The sequence below is a fragment of the Muscardinus avellanarius genome (genome assembly GCF_963383645.1).
Source record: "Muscardinus avellanarius genome assembly, chromosome: 2".
In the NCBI taxonomy this organism is placed as follows: Eukaryota; Metazoa; Chordata; class Mammalia; order Rodentia; family Gliridae; genus Muscardinus; species Muscardinus avellanarius.
In genome coordinates, this window is record NC_137787.1 from 8,745,769 (window position 1) to 8,764,369 (window position 18,601).

Consider the following 18,601-nt stretch of genomic DNA (forward strand, 5'->3'; position numbering starts at 1 on the left):
GGGACTGTGCGCTGTCTGTGGTGGGCCTCTTCTTCTCAAGTAGCTCACCAAGCTTTGGTCTTGGCCACAGAAGCGAGATGGCAGAGGGAACGCACTTCTAGAGAGCACTGGCCATGATAAGACACATGCGTTGCGCTGCTGCGGCGGCGCTGAGGCCCACGCTCACGCCCTCCAGAACCCGACTCATGGCTGGCACTGCTGCCCGGCCAGCCGCAAAAGAAGGGACTGCTAGAGCAGGCCGAAGATAGATACCCCAGGACCGAATAGGGACCGAGAGACTGCACACCAGACTCCGCACAAGTCCCTGAAGGATGACGCCTCTCCCCAAGCGGCCGCTACTGAGGCATCTGGTTACATTGAGATTTTTCTGCTTTTTGATTTGATTTTGTGTGTGTGTGTGTGTGTGTGTGTGTGTGTGTGTTACTGGGGATTGAACCCAGGGGCATTCTACCTCCGAGTTATAACCCCAACCCTATTTTATTTCCTTTTTTTTTTTTTGGCGGTACTGGGGATGGAACCCTTCTACCTCCGGAGTGTTATTTGGAAACAGGGTCTCTGCGGGGATTACAAGTGTGCGCCACTACGCCTGGCTTTTTATTTCCATTTTGACACAGGATCTTGCCAGGTTGATGAGTGTCTCACTACTTGCTGAGAGTGTCCTTGAACCTGTGATCCTCCTGTCTCAGCCTCCCAAGTACTGGGATTACAGGTGTGTGCTACCATACCTGTCTATCTTGAGAATTTTAATGATCAGTCACCCAATAAATGTTATGGGTTAAAAAGAAGACCCAGAAGCCAGGCGTGGTGGCATGCTTGTAAACCCAGTACTTGGGAGGCTGAGACAGGAGGACTGCAGGTTTGAGATCAGTCTCAACAATTTAGCAAGACCCTGTTTCAAAATAAAAAATAAAATTGGGCTAGGGATGTAGCTTGGAGGTAGAATACCCCTGAATTTGAACCACAGTTCCAAGAAAAAAAGGAAGGAAGGAAGGGAGGAAGAAAGAAGATTCAGGCCTGGTGCAGTGACGCACACCTGTAATCCCAGTACTTGGGAGGCTGAGACAGGAGAATTGAAGGTTTGAGACCAGCCTCAGCAATTTGTTGAGCGCCTATTAAAAAAAAAACAGGGCTGGGGATATGGCTCAGAGGTAAAATAGCCCTGGATTCAATCCCTAGTACCATTAAAAATAAATAAAAGGGAGAACTCAGCAGAAAGAGAAGATCTGACTGAGATGCTCTGTTGTTCTGGGCAGCTCTGGGAAGGCGGATGTGACGGACATAATCTTCCCATTACGCACCGCTAAGCCACTGGCCACTCAGAATAAAGTAAACGCGGAAGACCCTGGAAGACAGACAGAAGGCAGACTGGCTCCCCTGGGAGCCGAGGAGACAGGAGGTGGGCCCTTTAGGCTTTCTTCTTGCCGTGTATGTCAGACTTGTTGCTGAAGAAGCCAGCAGGCAGAACCCCCCTGAGGAGGGCGCAGGATGACTCCCAAAGCCTGCTCCTTCCAGCCGAGGGGGCGGGAGAGGAGGCTACCTGGAGGAAACATTTCAGAGAGTGCTCCCACACCACAAAAAGCTCCGCAGTGGGGAGGAGTGGAGGGCATCTGTCATCCCAATGCTCGGGAGGCTGGGGCAGGATTGACGGTTCGGGGACGACCTCAGCAACACAGTGAGGTCCTTAGCAATTTAGCAAAGACTTCATTTCAGAAGCAAAAAGTAAGAAAGGACTGGGGGTGTAGCTCGAAGGAAGAATGCCCCTGGTTCAAAGTTCAATCCCCAGTAAAACACACACACACACACACACACACACACACACACACACACACACACACACTCTTCTGCCTTCACCAGGCAGTGTTACACCAGGGAGTGCTCCCTGCTGGGCAACAGTGAGGGCCCACAGGCTGGGGCAGCAGACACCCCGTGGGGAGCCGGGCCTCCTCCCCCACTGGCAACAGGTGGTGCCCAGGGAGGCCCTGGGGGGGGGGGCAGGGGGAGGGCCTTTATTCTTCTATTTCTTTTTTTTGCAGGTCTGGGGATGGAACCCAGGGGCATTAGACTTCTGAGCTACACACCCTGCCCTATTTTTTAACCTTTATTTTGAAACAAGGTCTCACTAAAAATTGCAGTGATCCTCAATAAGTAGCTGAGGCTGTCCACAAACCACGATCCTCTGGTCTCAGTCTCCTTGAATGCTGGGGTTATAAGCGTGTGCCACCACACCCAGCTTATTTTTCTATCTTGTCTCTAGTTTTTTAGGCAAGAGTCACATTTGAGACAGAGTTGGGTTCCCAGCTCATTATAAAAGAGATCTCCAGGCCCATATGGATTCACTGGAGAGTTTAGCAGCTGTTAAAGAGGCAACATCAATTCAGAAAAGAGAAGACAGAATGTTTCCTGGCTCATTTTATGAAGCTACTGTTATCCTGGTACCAAAACCAGACAAAGATAACACCCCAAAGAGAAAAACAAACATCCCTCTCACACACAGCGCAGAAATCCTGAGCAAACAGAATAAGGCAACAGATTAAAAGAATCACACACCATGACTCAGTGGGTAGGTTCCAGTGATAGTAGCTCAATATGTAAATTTTTTTTTTTTTTTTTTGGTGGTACTGGGGTTCCTGGAATCCCTTCTACCTCCGGGCTACACTCCCAGACCTATTTTTTACATTTTTATTTGGAAACAGGGTCTCCTAAGCCAGCACGTGCGGCTGGCTTCGAACCTGCGCGATCCTCCTGTCTCTGCCTCCCAAGCACGGGGATTACAAGCGTGCGCCACCACGCTCGGCTCAATACGTAAATTTTAATCACTGCAATCCACACTATTAAATTATGAAGGAAAAAATCACATGACCATAGTAATGAGGAACAAAAAATTGGACAAAATTCAGCACCCATCGTGACAAAAACTCTCAGAAAATAAAAATAGAGGGTTTTCTCTCTCTTGATCAAACTCAGGGCCTCACACTTGCTAGGCAAGTTTCTACCTCTGAGCGACATCCACAGCCCTGATTTCTATATGTAAGTAATAAACAGTTGGTTTTTGGTTTTTTTTGGTGGTACTGGGGGTGGAACCCAGAGGCTTTCTACCTCCGGGCTATACTCCCAGACCTATTTTATACTTATTTGGAAACAGGGTCTCACTAAGTTGCTGAGAGCCTCACTCAGTAGCTGAGGCTGGCTTCGAACCTGTGCGATCCTCCTGTCTCAGCCTCCCAAGCACGGGGATGACAAGTGTGCGCCATTATGCCTGGCAACAGGTAGATGTTTAAATTTTTAAAAATCACAATTGCTCAAAAAAAAAAAAAAGAAAAATAGAAATACTGAGGTATAAGTCTGAGAAACCATGATAGGACATATATGCTGAGAACTACAAAAGTCTAATGAGAGAAATCAAGCTGTAGGGAAACAGAGCAGATCTCGTTCATGAACCCTGAGACTCCACGTGGTGAGGTTCTCAGTTATTACCAAACTGATGCACAGGTTCAGCGAAATTTCTATCAAAATTCCATCGAGAGCCAGGTATGGTGCACAAGCCTGGAACTTGGAAAGCTGAGACAGGAGGACCCCGGGTTCACGGCCAGCCTCAGCAGCTTGGCTGGATTGTTTCAAAATAACCATGACAAGGGCTTGGAACCCAGCTAAGAGGAAGGAAGCTCCTGGGCTCAATCTCTACTAATAAAACAACACACAAAAACGCAGAAGGACTTTATTTGCAGCCTTATGTAAGATTATTCTAAAATTCTAATACATGGAAAGGGCAAAGGAACTAGAATTGGTTAAAACAATTTTGAAAAAGAGTACTATGCAGCCAGGAGTGATGGTGCACGCTTGTAATCCCCGCGCTTGAGAGGCTGAGACAGGAGGATCCCACAGGTTCAAAGCCAGCCTCGAACCTGCGATCCTCCTGTCTCAGCCTCCAAAGCACTGGGATTACAAGCGTGCACCACCACACCGGGCTCCCCTGGTTATTTTTGATCTGTGGGTGGATGAATCCTTGGCTGTGGAATCTGCAGATATGTGAGCCTGAGCGTATGAGATGTCCCACGACTATAAAATCACGCGCCAGCTCGTGGGTCACAGTTATGGGGGAAGCGTGTGGCCTTCTTTCCCATTCTCTGCCAGAGCTGCCTTCAACATCAGCTTGTTCTCTGCAGGATAAAGTATAAACTGCAATCCCAGCGGGCCGCAGTGGTGCGCAGCTATGATCCCAGTACTTGAGAGGCCGAGACACGAGGATCACAGGTTTTAGGCCAATTTCAGCAACTTAGTGAGGCTTTCCACAACCTAGCAAGACCCTTTTCAAAATAAAAAAAGGCTGGGGGTGTAGCTTGGAGGTAAGAGCGCCTCTGGGTTCAATCCTTACTACCCCATACACAAAAAGAGCAAACCAGCCAGGCATGGTGGCAGGCGTGTAATCCCCGCGCTTGGGAGGTGGAGACAGGAGGATTGTGCAGGTTCGAAGCCAGCCACGCTGGCTTAAGAGACCCTGTTTCCAAATAAAAAGTATAAAATATGTCTGGGAGTGTAGCCCGGAGGTAGAAGGGTTTCTAGGAACCCCAGGACCACCAAAAAAAAAAAGGAGCAAGCCAAGCCAGGCGAGGCGGGGCACACTTATAACACTTATGATCCTAGTACTTGGCAGGCTGAGACAGGAGGATCCCGATTTGTGGCCAGCCTCAGCTACTTAGTGAGGTCCTCTGCAACTTAGTGAGACCCTGTTTCAAAATAAAGTATAAAAAAATTGGGCTGGGGGTATAGCTCAGAGATAGAATACCCCCGAGTTCAATCCCCAGGACCACAAAAAAAAAAAAAAAAAAAAAAAAAGCCAGCCAAAGCAGCCCTGCCTGACAGTAGAGGAGGAGTGGGCCCACCGCAGGCGGAGGGGTCCCGGGGAAGGGGGCTGCCAAGTGCCCCGGCGGCAGCCTCGTCTCTAGGCTGTCCTTAGCACACAGTGCCACCCGCTATCAGTAGACAGTGTCACCCCAGACAGGCATCTTGAGAAAAGCGGATCTGACTTAGGCCCCAAAGGCAGGCCGGGATCAGTGGCCTGAGGGAGGCTCCAGATCCATTGGAGCCCTTTGTAGCAGGGGCCGGCTCCCCAGGGGGGCGGCCAGCTTGCATTTGGTCTCTGGATGGCCGGATGCTCACTTACCAGAGACTGTGAGGACTCCCCCCACATGCCCAGGGCAACTCACACCTGCCCTTCACCATCGTCCGTCTGGTGCGGACTCCGTTTATTACACCCGCTTTCCTGGTGAGGGCACTGAGGCCAGAGGCCACAGGTGCCCGGTGTCGCTCGGCCTTGGGTGGGTCCCTCCACCAGCCTTTGTGCCCAGGTCATTCTGAGTGGGCCCGTGGGCCTGCGGGCAGGGGGAGCCTGCGTCAGAGGAGCGCAGGCCACTGCCCTGCTCTTGTGAGGACCCAGAGCCCCTGGTGTCCAGTGGCTGCTGAGCTCGGGGCGCCGGGAGCGAAGGCAGGAGGGCTGCAGCGACGGCCTGCACTCCGCAGACACATTTCTCTCTTCGCTCCTGTCCAGTCACAAATGCAGCGGGCACTCTGATTCTACCCAGAACACCTGGTCGCCACCACGGTCTGGGCTCGAGTCTGGCTTACTCTGCAGAGCAAGAACTAGTTCTGCCAAGTGCCAAAGACTGTCCTAAGATTTCACCGAGAGTTCTCCAAAGGTAACGCTAGCTAAGAAACCCTCCCCCCCCAGGTCAACTCTGGGCTGTTTATGTAAGATTCTGATGGCGGCTCGGCTTACCGCTGAGTTTCCCAAAATAGCAACACCTCAGTGATGGAATAGTATGTGTACGTTACAGATAATGTTAGAAAGATGCCTGCTCCTGGGGCCCCGGCAGCGGGCTCTGTGGCCGCAGTGATTGCCAGGGACCCGGGCATGGCTAGAGTTGCAGCTCTTCCCCAGGGAACGAAGCTGTGGAGGCCCCGGCTGGAAACGGGCATGTGAATCACAGTTTCACGGAGGTATTAGTGACACACCACTTCCCCGCCAGGAGGGAACACGAAACCCAAGAAACAAAACAAATGTCCACATTCCGTGTCAAAGAGAGAGGAACGCGGATGGCTGGCAAGGGCTGACCTCGGCCAATACCAGCCGAGGTACTTCTGTACCTGGACAACAGGAACATATGTAAGACCCATTCACTTGCAAATCAGCCTATACCTGTCTCCCACAGGTTAAAGCCTCAGTCACTGACCTTGTTCCAATATAAATATTCATTCAATTTTATTTATTTATTTATTTATTTATTTATTTATTTATTTATTTATTTTTTGTACTGGGAGTCGAACCCAGAGGCATTCTACCTCTAAGCTACATCCCTAGCCCGATTTTTAAATTTCTTATTTGGAAACAAGGTCTTACTAGGTTGCTGAGAGCCTTACTAAGTTGCCGAGGTTGGCTTGGAAGCTGTCTCAGCCTCCCAAGTACTGGGATTATAAGCATGGACCACCATGCTCGGCTCAATTTTATTTTAATTTGATTTTTTTAATGTGTGTGTGCAGTACTGGGGCTTGAACTCAGGGGCATTTTATCTCTGAGCTATACCCCCAGCCTGATTTTTTTTTTTGCAGTGCTGGGGATAGAACCCAGGAGCATTCTACCTCCAAGGTATACCCCCAGTCTTGTTTTTTATTCTTTATTTTGAAACAGGGTCTCACTGAGTTGCAAAGGGCCTCACTAAGTAGCTGAGGCTGGCTGCAAACCACCATCCTCCTGTCTCAGCCTCCCGATTTCTGGGATTACAAGCATATACCTTGCCTGGCTCCCCCGCTCCCTGCCCAATTTTTTATCCTTTATCTTGAAGCAGGGTCTCACTAAGTTGCAGAGGGCCTTACTACGTAGCTAAGGCTGGCCATGAGCCTGAGCTCCTCCTGTCTTAGCCTCCCAAATACTGGGATTACAAGACCGCACCACCATGCCCAGCTTACAATTGTGTTTTATTTCATTTATTTATTTTTGCGGTAATGGGGATGCGACCCAGGGGCATTCTATCTCCGAGCTACATCCCAGCCATATATATAAATATATATATATTCTTTATTTGAAAACAGGGTCTCACTAAGTTGCGGAGGGCCTCAGAAGTTGCTGAAGCTGGCTGTGAACCTGTGATCCTCCTGTCTCAGCCCTCCACACACCGGGATTACAAGCGTGCGCCACCACACCTTGTGTGCCTCAACAATTTGATAAGTAAAGTAAGATCGGGCTGGGGGCGTAGCTCAGAGGTAGAACACCCCTGGGTTTAATTCACAGTACCCCCCTCCACACAAAATAAAAAATAAAAAGGTTATGGATGTAACTCAGAGGTAGAACACTTCTAGGTTCAATCCTGAGTACTACATACAAAAAATGTTAACGTTAAATGTGTAAATAGCTGGTATGTCGTGGTGGCGCATTTGTAATCCCAGCATTCAGGAGGCTGAGACAGGAGGATCCCGGTTCGCGGACAGCCTCAGCCACTTAGTGAGGCCCTCCGCAACTCTGTGAGACTCCGTTTCAAAACAACAACAACAAAAATAGGGCTGGGGGTGTAGCTCGGAGATAGAATGCCCCTGAAGTCCATCCCCAGTACCGCCAAAAAAAAAAAAAAAGTTAAGTGTAAGAAAAGTGATGTGAAACTTATTATTAAATTACTAGTTCTTTGAGTTTTGTACTGAGGGGTCTAACTCAGGAAGACACAATTCTTTTTTTTTTTTTTGTGTGTGGTACTGGGGTTCCTGGAAGCCCTTCTACCTCCAGGCTATACTCCCAGACCTATTTTTATACTTTTTTATTTGGAAACAGGGTCTCCTAAGCCAGCGCGCGCAGCTGGCTTCGAACCTGCGCGATCCTCCTGTCTCCGCCTCCCAAGCGCGGGGATTACAAGCGTGCGCCACCACGCCCGGCAAGAAGACACAATTCTTGTGAGCACCTTAGTTTCTCTAACAAGTGGGATTTCCCGCCTCCTTTATAACAATAACTTACTGAGCAGACTGCAAATGCTATTTAGTTCTCTGCCTTTGAAAAGCTGCAGCTGGGCACGGTGGCGCAGGCCTGCAGTCTCCCCAGTATTCGGGAGGCTGAGATAGGAGGATCGCAGGTACAAGGAGTACAGACCTTCAGCAACTTAGTGAGACCCTGTTTTAAAGTAAAAAATAAAAGCCGGGCGTGGTGGCGCACGCTTGTAATCCCCGTGCTTGGGAGGCTGAGACAGGAGGATCGCACGGGTTCGAAGCCAGCCTCAGCTACTACTTAGTGAGGCTCTCAGCAACTTAGTGAGACCCCGTTTCCAAATAAAATATAAAAAAAAGGTCTGGGAGTATAGCCCAGAGGTAGAAAGCCTCTGTGTTCCACCCCCAGTACCAAAAAATAATAATAAAAAAATAATAAAAAGTGCTGGGGGTGTGGCTTGAAGGTAGAATGTCTCTGAGTTCAATCCCTAGTACCAAAAAAAAAAAAAAAAAAATCGCTTCAACGCTGTCTAGATATCAGCATTCACGCGAGGGGTTCTGAGGCGCACTGGTCTCAGTGGACAGGAAACAGGAGGTCCGAGCGCAGCCCAGGGGCCGCACAGAGGAGAGGGCGAGGCAGAGCTGGGTGGGTGGGGCAAGGAGCCCACCGCTGCGCTGGGCAGGCGCGCCTCAGAGCTGCCTGGCACAGGGCACTGGCTCCACTGAGAGCCGGTGGAGGGCGGGGAGGCGGTCAGGGAGATGTGAGTGGGAGCAACCGCGCCCCCCCAGGGCGAGGTGCGCCCGACCCACCCACCGTGTGGACCAGCTCCGACCCGGCTCCTGAATGCCACAAAGAAAAGCAGAGCACTTAAAAATCTACTTTGTGAAGCGAGCAGGGGATAAATACGGAAATGCTGGGAGAATAAATGCCTCGCGAGGGCGGGTCCTAAATGCCATTGTTGGAGGAATTTTACTAAAATGACTGGCTTTTATGTGCTGAAGCAGAATGCATCAGATTACTGGCACGGAGCTCAGTGATAACTGATTACTTGGAGAATTAAGAACGCCTTCAGAAAGGGCACTGGGGCTGAGATGGATTTAGATGTTCTAACGCGACGCTTCCACAGAGCAGCGTGGCGATCTTATGACACCACGAGATCCTTAACTGGAGGCTCTAGATACATAATACTCCAGACGAACCCGACTCGGAGCAATTGGCCGGGAAACACAACGAAGGCTGTGCAGTAAATGCATTTGAAAACTCAGACCCTGGCGGATAGAATGCAGAGAGCGGGACGTATTCAAGGGCTTTCCCATATGACAAGCGGAGTATCCAGTGTGCCTGCCGTTCTCCCGGCAGCTTAAACCTGAGACCTCTTCTCAGGGCCCTGAATTCTGAGTCTCTCTTTGTACACCTCCAGGCAAACCCTTCACGTGGGGAGCAAGGGTGGACCGAGGTGACCAGGTTTCCCCAGCGATGGGGCCCGTCCCCGTCTGCGGCCTTCCTCCCGGCCTGTGCCCAGGACGCCAGCGGGCTGGGGATCCTCGAGGTGGGGGGCTCCCCGGGGTGCCCCGCGACGGCACCTTCCTCACAAGCACAGTGCACGCCTGGGCCCTGACAGCTGGCCCGACACCCGGGCCAGTTCATCAAGTGACCACAGGGTCACCCCAGACACCCCACGCCCTTCCTGCCCTCGGCTTGCTTCGGTGGCTCAGTTTGCTTGCTGAAACTTTTTCTGAAGTCTAAGCACAAAAAGTAAGAAAGGTAGAGATGATGGTGGAAGTTGCCCTGGAAAAAAAGCAGGGCTTTTCAAGATAGTTGATAGAGAATCGGAGGCCACTTGGAGGCTCCGTAGGACCGAAAGCGAAGGCAGGAGAGAGTTCCTGTGAGGACGGAGGGGCCGCGGCCTTACAGCGCCGGGGAGACAGCACGCCTGGGATGAACAGGCGCGGTCCTGCAAATGGGGCAGGATGCTCAGGACGCCAGGGGCTGAGGGGAACTGGGCCTCGGGGCCAGGCGGCACGTGCCTCCCTCACCTGGAGTGGCGTGGAGGGCGCTCCAGTCCAGAGCTGGAAACTGCTCACACTCGGGAGGTCACAGAAGAAAACTCTTTTTCCATCAAAGGTGTCAGTTCTGAAATACTGCTTAATTTTTACTCTTTATTTACATTTTTTGTGGTACTGAGGTTTGAACCCAGGGCCATTCTACCTCTGAGCTACACCCTCTGCCCTATTTTTTATTCTTTACTTTGAAACAGGGTCTCACTAAGTGCCAAGGGCCCTCATTAAGTAGCTGAGGCTGTCTGTGAACTGTGATCCTCCGGTCTCAGCCTCCCGAATGCTGGGATTACGAGTGTGCACCACCATGCCTGGCTCCTAGTAAGCCATTTATGTAAAATTAAAAATCATAAAACAAGGGCTAAGGGTGTAGCTTGGTGGTACTGCACTTGCATAGCAGGCATGAGGCCCTGGGCTCCATCTCCAGCACCACAAAATAAATGTTACAAACCCCATAAGGCAACTGTGCATATTGCTTATGGAAACATAAAGACAGCACAGACCCATCATGGGATTCATGCACCAACGTGCGGACGGTGGCTGATTCTGCAGAGGAGGGCAAGGCGGGGCGGTTGAGGAAGGGGTATATATATCCACAGCTGTCATACTGTCTTCTGCACTTTCCGGAAAGTTTAATGTGTTTCTAAAGTTAGAAACTAAGCGATCCCGTGCCTGCTTTAAGAAGCTGGTCTGCGGCCGCGTGCAGCGCGGGCCGGGAGGGGAGAAGGCTGGCCAGAGTGCGGGGCCCACGAGGAAATGAAGACGAAGAGGCAAGCGGCTCTCGGGCCGTGAGTCACCCGCGCTCGTGACTGTCCGGAAGACGGTGGCAGGGCGGGAGAGCCAAGGACAGGGTCTGGGGCGTTTTCTGGGACGTGGGACCCGAATGGCCGGGCTCCTGCGAGCCTCACAGCGAAGGAGCCGTCAGCATCTAAGGCTGTCTGTGGCCCCATCCACGCGCTGGACACCGCACGGTCAGTCAGTGGCACTCGGAGACACAAAAATGCCAGAGAAACCTGGCCTGGTGGTGCGCACCTGCAATTCCAGTATGGGGGAGGCTGAGACAGGACGATTGACCACAGGTTCAAAGCCAGCCTCGACAACTGACTGAGACCCTGTTTCCAGATAAAAAACAGAAGCGGGCTGGGGGTGTATCTTGGAAGTAGAATGTCCCTGGGCCCAACCCCCAGTACCAACACACACACACACACACACACACACACACACACACACACACACACACATATATATATATAAAGCCAGAGGAGTGATACTGTCCAGTATTTCTACCTAAAGACTCATCTCTCAGACTAAAAGATGCTAAAAGATGGTGTCCTTCTGCAGGCCCAAGGTGGCCCCTAGTTCACCCCAATATGCCTCTGCCTTGCGGCCCCGGCACCAGCGCGTCCCTCTGCCCAGCAGGGCATCCTCACCCTCCCTGCTCTGTTGCGCCTATCGCCATTTGACACATACCTTCCTCTTAGTTATTTGTTTAAGGTCTCCTTTCTCCCTGCAGAATGCCCATTTTGCTTATTTGATCTCTCTGGGCCCTGGCAGCTTCTAGTAAGGGGAACATGAGTAGATGAGGCACTCCCCACCGACATACTTATGTATAAAATATGACTTATGACACTTGTTTTGGAAACAATCATTTCAGAGTACCAGGAACCGACCAGTGGTGGCCCCGGCTCGAGCAGTACTGTTCCCCGGGCGGTGCCGCTGCCCTGGGCAAGGGTGGGTGTTTCTGGCCTCATCTGGGTGCTCTTGTCCATTTCAGGCAGTGACACCCCACGGCGGTTCCAGCCCAGTGAGCACTCGGCAGCGCAGGTGGGGGGACGGGCACGTCTGCAAGCACAGAGCCGCAGGAGCGCCGGGCCCTCAGACCCACACAGCCCTGCCCGGCTGCTGAACACTGACACCCAGGGAGCCCACAGCCGAGTAAAAGTCTGGGGAAACTTGCAAATTTTCCGTGCTTCTAAATGCAATCTGCAACCCACACTCAGCTAAAGGGGCAGAGGCTGGAAACTTTACTGGTTTGTGTCTGAGGATTGTCTTCACCCCGATCTCTGGCTGACTATTAATCTGTGCAGGGGAGCCCCTCGAGATGAGGGGAAGGTAATACGCAGAGACACCAGCAGCTGCACGCCACAGGAGCAGCTGGGCTTTTCAGTTTAAGAACAGGCAAATTCACCACTTGCTAGAGTGAACAAAACCAGCAACTCTCTGGAGAATAAAAGAGAATCCAGAATCACTCCAACGCATATATTATCTATTATGCCTAATTTGTTTTTGTTTTTGTTTTGGTACTGGGGATCGAAACCAGGGCTATTGTACCGCCAAGCTATACCCCTGGCTGTATGTATGTATGTATGTATGGTACTGAGGGTAGAACCTAGGGGCTTTCGACATCTGGGCTACATTCCCAGACCTATTTTATACTTTATTTGGTAACAGGGTCTCATTAAGTTGCTGAGAGCCTCACTCAGTAGCTGAGGCTGGCTTCCAACCTGTGCCATCCTCCTATCTCAGCCTCCCAAGAGCGGGGATTACAAGTGTGCACTACCATGCCCAGCTTATTTTTTAATTTTGAAACAAGGTCTCATTAAGTTACTGTACACTGGTCTCAAACCTGCGATCTTCCTGTCTCAGCCTCCCAAGTGTTGGGATTGTAGGTGTGTATTTCTACACTTGGCTATATCTAGTTGTTTTGTTGTTTGTTTGTTTGTGTGTGGCAGTGGGGATTAAACCCCGGGACATTCTACCTCTAAGCTACACCCCAGCTCAATTTTTTTTATTTTTTATTTTTTTAAATTTATTCTTATTGGTGCATTGTAATCATACATCACATTGGAATATAAGACTTGAGAGGATATACAAGCACACATCATCCAATTAGCCCTCATCCAGCCCCCATCCCATTCCCTCCCCCTCCCTCGATCCCATGTTTGTTTGGTGATTAACTTGGATACATTTGTTTATGTACCTCCTGCGTTTTAAAGAGGCTTCATCCTCCCCTATTCCATACCCTCTGATTGGTCGCCTTAGTTGCTTCACTATAGGGCCCTTTCTATAACTCGACCTTTTCCTGTTGCCCCTTTCCTCCTAGTTATTGCTGATTAGGGGAAGCATCTGGTTTTAATTTTCTGCGATATTTCTCTGTGCATGCCACGTTGCAAGTACCGATCCCACTCTTGACGGCCCCAGTAGTGGCCTGGCTACCCGGTGGACTGATCCAGACCTCGCTGGCTCAAGCAGCGGCCTTGCCTCATGGGAGGCCCCGATTCTGGTCTCGCTGGCCCCGACACTGGCCTAACCCCTCAGCTGGCTCCAATCCCGGCCTCGGAGGCCCCAGCACCGGCCTTCCTCACGGCAGGCTCCGATGCTAGCCAATGGCCCCGGCATCGGCCTAACCCCTCGGCAGGCTCCGATCCAGGCCTCGGAGGCCTCAGTAGCAGCCTTGCTTCACGGAAGGCTCCGATGCCGGCCGCTGGCCCCGGCACTGGCCTAACCCCTTGGCAGGCTCCGATCCCGGCCTCCGAAACCCCCGGCACCAGCCTTGCCTCGCGGCAGGCTCCGATCCCGACCTCGCTGGCCCCAGCACCGGCCTAGCCCTTTGGCAGGCTCCGATTCCGGCCTTGGAGGCCTCAATAGAGGCCTTGCCTCACGGAAGGCTCTGATGCCGGCCACTGGTCCTGGCAGCAGCCTAACCCCTAGGCAGACTCCAATCCCGGCCTCGGAGGCCCCGGCACAGGCCTTGTCTCGCGGCAGGCTCCAATACAGGCTGCTGGTCCCGGCACCGGCCTAACCCGTTAGCAGGCTCCGATCCCGGCCTCAGAGGCCCCAGCACCAGCCTTGTCTCATGGCAGGCTCCGATGCCAGCCTCGCTAGCTCCAACACCGGCCTAACCCCTCAGCAGGCTCCAATCCCGGCCTCGGAGGCCTCAATAGCGGCCTTGCCTCACGGAAGGCTCCAATGCCAGCCGCTGGCCCCGGCCCCAGCCTAACCCCTCGGCAGGCTCTAATCCTGGCCTCGGAGGCCCCAGCACCGGCCTTGCTTCACGGCAGGCTCCGATACCAGCCTCGCTAGCTCCAGCACCGGCCTAATCCCTCGGCAGGCTCCGATCCCAGCCTCAGAGGCCTCAATAGCAGCCTTGCCTCACGGAATCGATTTTATTTCTTATTTGGAAACAGTGTCTCACTACGTTGCAGAGGACTTTGCTAATTGCCAAGGCTGGCTTCAAATCTGAGATCTTCCTGTCTCAGCCTCCAAAATACTGGGATTACAAACATGCACCACTATGCCTGGCTATATCAACATTTTAAATTAATTAAGTAATTTATTTATTGGTGGCGCTGGGGATGGAACCCAGGGGCATTCTACCTCCAAGCCACTCCCTTGACCCTTTTTGTATTCTTTATTTTGTAACAGGGCCTCACTGAGTTGCAAAGGGCCTCACCGAGTAGCTGAGGCTGTCCGCAAACCCAGATCCTCCTATCTCAGCCTCCCAAATGCTGGGATGGCAAGTGTGCGCCGCCATGCCCGGATAGCCACATCACTTTTGAGAGCAAAAGAGAAAGAGAAAAACCTTAGCTTCTCATCAGACTCTGACAACTAGAAAACAACAGAATGACACAATTCAAAGTACTGGAGAAAAACTTGTTGACCAAGAAGTCTCTATCCAGCGAAACTTCTTCAAAAATGCGGAAAAATTAAAGACAATTCTAGACTGAAAACAGAGCCAGGCACGGTGGCACGCGCCTGCAATCCCAGTATTTGGGAGGCTGAGATAGGAAGATCGAAGGTTCAAGGACAGCCTCAGCAACCTAGTGAGACACTTATCTCAAAAAGAAAAATAAAAAAAGGCTAGGGGTGTAGCTCAGAGGTAAAATGCCCTTGAGTTCAATCCCCAGTACCGTACAAACAACACAACCCAACACAGACACTCTGCTGTTACAGGCCTATATTATACATCACAGGAAATGGTACATATGTGGAACAGAGACTCTTCCATATATATATATTTATACATACAAATATCTCCATCCTTTCCTCTCATTTCATTGGGTTGATACCGAATACAGAGTGTGTGTGTAGTAGCAAGAGTACAAAAGAGGAACAGAAATGGGGCCACACTGATGTGAAGTTCATATATTTTACCAAAAATAAATAAGTATTAACCCAAAGTACATTATTAACCAGGCGTGGTAGCACACGCTTGTAATCCTAGGACTTGGGAGGCTGAGACAAGAGGATCGTGGTTCACGGCCAGCCTCAGCAGCTTTAGAAGGCCCTCTGCAACTTAGTGAGACCCTGTTTCAAAATAAAGAATAAAAAATAGGGCTGGGGGTGTAGCTTGGAGGTAGAATGTCCCTGGGTTCCATCCCAGTACTGAAAAAAAAAAATTTAAGCCAGGCGTGGTGGCACACGCTTGTAATCCCAGCGCTTGGGAGGCTGAGACAGGAGGATGGCACAGGTTCAAAGCCAGCCTCAGGTACTTAGTGAGGCTCTCGGCAACTTAGACTCTGTTTCCAAATAAAGTATAAAATAGGACTGAGAGTATAGCTCAGAGGTAGAAAAGCCCCTGGGTTCCACCCCCAGTGCCACACACACACAAAAAGAAAAACAAAAAAAAATATGGTTTACTAAAAATATTTGCTTAATATAAAGGGCGGTAATTCATGTATTTGCTTAATACAAGAGAAGGCAGGATAAAAAGGGGAGGAAGATGAGAGAAATAGAAAATGGATGGCAAGCAGCAGAATCAAACCACCTACAGAAATAATTACAAATTATTATTGACTTTTTTTGCGGGTCTGGGGATGGAACCCAGGGGCATTCGACCTCCGAGCTACACCCCCTGCCCTATTTTTTATTCTTTATTTTGAAACTGGGTCTCACTGAGTTGCAGAGGGCCTCACTAAGTAGCTGAGGCTGTCTGTGAACCGCGATCCTCCGGTCTCAGCCTCCCGAATGCTGGGATTACAAGCGTGCGCCCCCACGCCTGGCTATTATTGATATCAAACAAAACAATTAAACCGAAGGACTCATATTTCATAGCCTACAATAAAGCTACAATAATTAATATTATGTGGTGGCGGCAGCAGAGATAGACACAGAGATCAAATGGACACAACCTCGAGGAGAGAAAGAAATCCTTGTACTTATGTTCATTTGTTTTTGTGTGTATGTGGTACTGGGGATGGAACCCAGGGGTATTCTACTTCTGAGCTACACCCTGAGTCTTATTTTTATTTTTATTTTTATTTTTTTGCTTTGTGGTACTGGGGATGGAACCCAGGGCCTTTTACCTTCAAGCCACAACCCAGCGTGTGCCACTACACCCAGCCCCCAGTCCTAGTTTGTTGTTTTGAAATAGGGTCTTGCTAAATTACTGTGCACTGGCCTCCAAGCAGCCATCCTCCAGGCTCAGCCTCCCACGTTCTGGGGTTACAGGGTTGTGTCACTGCACCTGGCTTCAATTTATTTTTTAAACAGGTGCAATTTAGCTAGGCGTGGTGGAGCACACTTGTAATTCCAGTCCTTGGGAGGCTGAGACAGGAGGATCATAGGTTTGCAGCCAGCCTCAGCTACTAAGTGAGGCCCTCTGCTACTTAGTGAGACCCTGTTTCAAAACAAAGAATAAAAGATGGGGCTGGGGGTGTAGCTTGGAAATAAACTGCCCCTGGGTTCCATCCCCAGTCCTGCAAAGAAAAAGGGTACAATTTGAGAAAGCCTAGTCAAGTGAAAGTCTAGTGTTTTTGGTAAGGGGTACTGGGCAACAGTGTGTGCACTGCGAAATGACGTTGGTGTGTGCGCTTGTGTGAGTGTGAGAGGGGGACCATGAACAGCTCGTCTGCGTTGAACACCGAGGCTACTTGACAATGGTTTGTTCTGCGATGCGCTTCCCACGCAGCGGGCACACTCTTTTGTGAGGTGGCTTTGCTGCTCCTCCAGGCAGAGGGGAAGTCTATTTTCTAACCTGAGTCTGGGCTGGCCTTGGGACTTTGACCAGTAGGAAGTCAAGGCAGGAGAGGGCCCCGGGCAGCCTCAGCCTCAGCCTCAGCCTCAGCGCCTGGACGCTTCTGCCCTCACCTCCTGAACTCAGACCCAGCAAACTCCCTGGAGGAGGAGGCGACGCAGAGGAGGGCAGAGGAGCCCGCTCACGGCTCACCAGCTAGGAGGCGGCCTTGACCTGCCAGCCGCCCGACTTCCAGCCCCTGAGGAAGACCAGGGAGCCCAGTGGCGGGGCCCTTCAGGCGACTGTGGCCACTGAGCGCGGGTGGCTTGTTTGGAGCGTTTTGCATGAGCTGGCAAAGGCTGACGGGTACACAAGCAAGGAGTGAGTGAGCTGGGCTCCTGAGGGCGCCTCACTGCTCAGCTGTAAAACCCGCGTTTCAAAAACAGGCCCCGACTGGAGGTGGCAGGTGTCCAAGTAGCACAGAAGTGCATCGTGTGAGTGCTCTGGGAACTGGCCTGTGCACATCTGCCCGCTCTGTTCCTCCAGAGAGATTCTCAGCAGAAAGGACCAGTCTGAACCCCTGCATCCCATCCCATCGGCACATTTACTCCACCAGTGAACTGTCGAGAAAGAACTGGCATGTGTCGGGAGCTGAGTAAGCAGCGGAGTACTATGGTGAGCAAACCTACAGTGTCCCTGTCCTAGTGGGACTTACAGGTCACTCCTGGAGAATCGAAGGCAGTGTGAACAGCAGCCAGGGCAATGCCCCAGCTGTGAAAGACAGTATCTAAACAGGCGTGGTGGTGCATGCCTGTGATCCTAGTACTTGGGAGGCTGAGACAGGAGGATTGCAGGTTTGAGGCCAGCCTCAGCAACTTACTGAGGCCCTATTTCAAAAAAAGAAAAGAGGAAGAAAAGAAGGAAGAGAGAAAGAAGAGAGGAAGGCATGGAGGTAGGGAAAAGGGCAGGGGGTGTAGTAGTTATTGGAAGGCTGAGAAAGGAGGATCTGGGTTCACGGCCAGCCTCAGCTACTTAGTGAGACCCTCTGCAATTTAGTGTGATCCTGTTTCAAAATAAAAATAGGGCTGGAGGTAGAATGCTCCTGGGTTCAATCCCTAGTACCGCCAAAAAAATAGAAAACAAAAACACCAAAAACACCCAAAGAAACAACACACACACACACACACACACACACACACACACCACCGCACCCAAATGCCAGAAAGTAGCTACACCAGCTGCGCGCTGAGTCCTGTGACTAGGTCTCCGCTCCCCACAGAGCAGTGTTAACTTTCATTTTGCTCGGGTTTCATTCTGTGGCAGGTGGACTCACTCTGTTTTGCCCTTTAAGAATCTGAGCTGCATGTACTGAGGACCCAGGAGGAACCACGGCTGCAGCTGGGCGCGCTGCGCCGCCGATGCGCGGGGATCCCCCCTGCCGCCCTCGCGTCCTGAGAAATCGCAGGAGATGCGCTGACCTCTTTGCTCACTGCTAGTGGAAAATTGGATTTCTACGTTTTATATACGAGACGTCAGCCGGGCGTGGTGGCGCACGCTTGTAATCCCCACGCTCGGGAGGCGGAGACAGGAGGATCGTGCAGGTGCGAAGCCAGCCGCGCTGGTTTAAGA

At 51.2% G+C, this 18,601-nt stretch overlaps 1 protein-coding gene across 3 annotated transcripts in view; it reads right to left on the minus strand.

Moving 5' to 3' along the window:
• The window catches only part of ARMC9 (armadillo repeat containing 9), a gene marked incomplete at its 5' end in the record, with an annotated part of 119,861 nt that overhangs the window by 12,500 nt on the left and 88,760 nt on the right, over nucleotides 1-18,601 (minus strand). The window lies entirely within an intron of this gene.